Here is a 3,933-nt window from a genome sequence, read left to right as displayed (position 1 = left end):
AAAAAAAAACACAGAGGGTGGTATGTATATGGACCGAGTTGCCAGCAAAAGTGGTTGAGGTGGGACATTAACAACATTTAAAAGACACTCGGACAAATACATGGATAGGAAAGGTTTAGTAGGATATGGGCCAAGTCTAGGAAAATGGCGTTAGCATGGATGGACATTTTGGTTGGCATGGACCAGTTTGGGCCGAAGGGACTGTCTTTTGTGCCGTAGGTCTCAATGACTCTGAGTCTATAACAGAGGCAAAGATGATATGAAAGCCACAGAACTGACAACAGGTAAATGTTGCCTTTGCAAATCTAAAAAGGGGACTGTGATAAAATTTCCATAACTGGCTTCTGCCCCAAAGTTAGGAAGGACAAAATTGCCCTCCTGGTCGCAACTGAGTGACCTCAGTTTGAAGCTTTACATCTGAATGTTGGACAGGATTTGGGGCAGGCTTAATTGTAATGCAATAACTTGCAACCATGCACTATCTAGACTTTAACATTAAGAATGGCCACATTTTATATTGACCTTTGGTGGTTCTAGTCAGACAATAAGAAGTAGGAGCAGAAGGAAGCTATTCAGCCCATCCAGTCTGCTCCACCATTCAATGAGATCATGGTTGATCTGAAAACCCTCAACTCCACTTTCTGGGCCTTTCCTCATAATCCTTGATTCCACTACTGATTTAAAATCTGTCAATCTCAGTCTTGAATATACTTAACAATGCAGTCTCGACAGATCTGTGTCAAGAATTTCACAGATTCACAACCCTCAGAAGAAATTCCTCATCTCTGTCTTAAATGTGAGACCCCTTATTTTGAAATGATGTCCTCAATGCTAGACTCTCCCACAAGAAGCAGCCTTTCTGCATCTACTCTGTAAAGTCCCCTAAGAATCTTATACGTTGCAATAAGGTAACTTCTCATTCTTCTAAATTCCAAAGATTATAGACTCAACCTATTCAACCTCTCCTTATAAGGCAGTCCTTCTGTACCTGGGTATCAGCCTAGTGGACATTCTCTGGACTGCCTCCAACACCAATATATCTTTCCTTAGATAAGGGTCCAAAACTGTTCATAGTATTCCAGCTGTGATCTGACTAGTCCCTTATCTAGTTTTAGCAAAACATCCTTTCTATTATACTCCATTCCCTATGACATTAAAGCCAATGTTTTCCGTCCTTCCCTTCCACCTACTGAACTTGAATGCCAGCTTTTCATGATTCCTGGATGAGGACTCTCCCAAGTCCCACTGTTCTGTAACTGTTTGCCATCTTACTCTAATTAATTAATATTCAGCTCTTCCATTCTTCCTGCCAAAGTCCCTCATCTCATATTTCCCCAAATTATATTCCATCTCCCAAGTTTTTGCCACTAGTTTAACTTGTCTATATCCCACTATTAAACTCTGTCATCCACAGGACTTGCCCCTTCCCATCCATGAACTTGGCTATAGTACATTAACTATGCTCATCCAAATAATTGTGGTCCCAGCATTGATCCCTGTGGCACTCCACTAGTTACAGGTTGCCATCCTGAAAATGCTGCCCTTAATCTACTGTCCATCCCTAGTTGCCCTTCACAAGGTAAGGATGGGTGTTCTGCTTGGATGTGTGGTGAGAGTTCCAGCTCCAACATTGCTGTCTACGACTAGTTTCTAGGATTTTGACCCAATAGTGATGAAGTAACTCAGGCAACTGATGCTTGTGTAGCTGCACCCTGACAAAAATGTTAATAACTTTAGGAGAATTTTGGTTAAAATAAACTTGGAGCAATGTGATTACTGTGAGGTTGTGTGCCTTCATTGAACCTTGGAACTAATTCAATGTGGTGTACAGAATATTGACATCTTCATTTCACTTAGGGCACTTCTGCATTTCAGTGCTGTACAAGCAACTTTCATTGTGATGTTGCAGCAAGGACATTGTACACTTGGAGATATGCACCCAGCCAAGGGATTAGACCAAGATGTATCTCCAGGATCTTCATTGCACACAGTCTTTCTGATCCTACCTGAATTTCCCTGCTTTGCATTGCTTTGCCATCCTGCACTTTTCCCACTCAGCCACAGTTGCAGCCTCATATTACTACAGTTATCAGTCAAGTCAAGGGAGATGGACTTTGCTCATGCTAAGTGAAGGGTAGCCTCCAATCTCACTCCAGGCCCTGGTCAAGGGTGGTCAGAATCAGGAACCTCTCTGTGTTAAGAGTAAGGAGCTGAACACCAGGCAACGCAATACCTGCCTTGACTGTTTCTGCCCTCTCATGGGCTGTTTTCCCATAGAATGGGAGAGGGACAGGTATTATGGAGGGTGAAAGTATAGATGGTCTATCATCAAGTAGATTCAAGATGGGGATAGATAGACCAGAAATATATCAATGAATCAAGGAATGTCTGAGATAGAAAGTAGAAAAGACAGTGGATCAACCACTATTGTATTCAATAGTGGAGCAGGCTCAGGAGGCCACATAGAATGGCTACAGCATAGAAGGAGATCTTTATTGATGGGTTGGGGAAGGAACTGGTCAATCAGATTTGTCTCAGAGTGACATGTTGATTAAGGACATCAGGGCTAACGGCTCGAAAAGAAATTCAATTTCCAGGTTTCCCGTGATTTTCTGACTGACCTGCTCCTTGGGAGTCAGGCAATAAAAAAATGCAGTCCTCAATAGTTCTTTTTTATTTGTTTGCTGCGCTAGTGAAGTGCTGACCCATTTAAAATAAACAGTACAACAGAAAAATATGTTGCAAAACAAGACCAACATATGGAAGAATATAAAAAAACAAAAAGAAAGAAAGGTGCACACAGCAACGCAGAGATTGGGAGAGATAGAGAAGGTGACTGAAAAATCTGGAAGAAGAGAGAAATACAACCTCGGAAGATGACTACAGAGAACAGAACTTGCACAGGTATAGATGGAGGGGCAGATTGCTGGAAAGATTTGTTAACAGGGAGAAAACAGGAAATGTGAATCAGACAGGGTGGCGAAGAGTGTGATTGAGGGGTTTCAAAAATGTGAGAAAGATTGGAGAGGAATGAGGCAAAACAGGAATACAACCCATTTGTTGCGCACATACATTTCACAATGTATACACCCTAAGAAATCTCTCCCAGATTCCACCTGCAAATGCAATCCTGTCTGACTGTGGCTGAATTGAACAGGGGCACAATGCCAAGGCTGGGAAATGTAACACATTGAGTGGAACAACCTAATTCCATGGACCCCGTCCAAGCTGAAATGGAGGCAGCAGCTGGAGAGTCATAACATGACCAGCATCTCATCATGACCCTGGGGAGCAATAAACCTTCCAGCATTGACAGTAAACGTTGCATGTTTGAGACATAGAGTGTAGTCGATGTGATTCACCTGTCATTTTTGGTACTCAGTGTTACTGGCAATCTTAAGCTAACACATCACTATTGATTTAACACAGGCAGAGGGGGGCCCCTTGAATACAACTTGATCTGAACTTGCAAATTCAGGGAACTTGGTGGTGATCCAAGCAAGAATATAAAAAAAGACATGCATTTACATAGCACCTTTCATGAAGTCCCTAAATGCTTTGCTGCTAATTTAAAGTATTTTTGAAGTGTAATCGTTGTTATAAACAACATCCAGTGTGCACAGAAAGCATCCACAAACAGTATTGAGGTAAAAAATAGATTTTTTTTGCGATATTGGTTAAGGGATAAATATTAGCCAAGGAAGTCAATGATAACTTCCCTGCTCTTCATCAAAATGGTGCCTTGAGATCTTTTATATCCACTGGAGAGCAGGTTGGGTGTTGGTCCAATGTCACAGATGCTGTGTTCACATGAGACAATGTGGCAATCTTTCAGTATTGTACTGGAGTGTCAACGTAGATAACAACGTGTGGAGCTGGATGAACACAGCAGGCCAAGCAGCATCAGAAGAGCAGGAAGGCTGACGTTTCGGA

General features: G+C 42.0%; 1 protein-coding gene across 2 annotated transcripts in view; it reads right to left on the bottom strand.

Moving 5' to 3' along the window:
- The window catches only part of sema3h (sema domain, immunoglobulin domain (Ig), short basic domain, secreted, (semaphorin) 3H), a 152,952-nt gene that overhangs the window by 125,916 nt on the left and 23,103 nt on the right, over positions 1–3,933 (bottom strand). The window lies entirely within an intron of this gene.

The sequence above is a fragment of the Rhincodon typus genome, chromosome 16 (genome assembly GCF_021869965.1).
Source record: "Rhincodon typus isolate 14 chromosome 16, sRhiTyp1.1, whole genome shotgun sequence".
In the NCBI taxonomy this organism is placed as follows: domain Eukaryota; kingdom Metazoa; phylum Chordata; class Chondrichthyes; order Orectolobiformes; family Rhincodontidae; genus Rhincodon; species Rhincodon typus.
The sequence above is the reverse complement of the archived record's forward strand: the minus strand, read 5'-3'. Positions and strand labels throughout refer to the sequence as shown.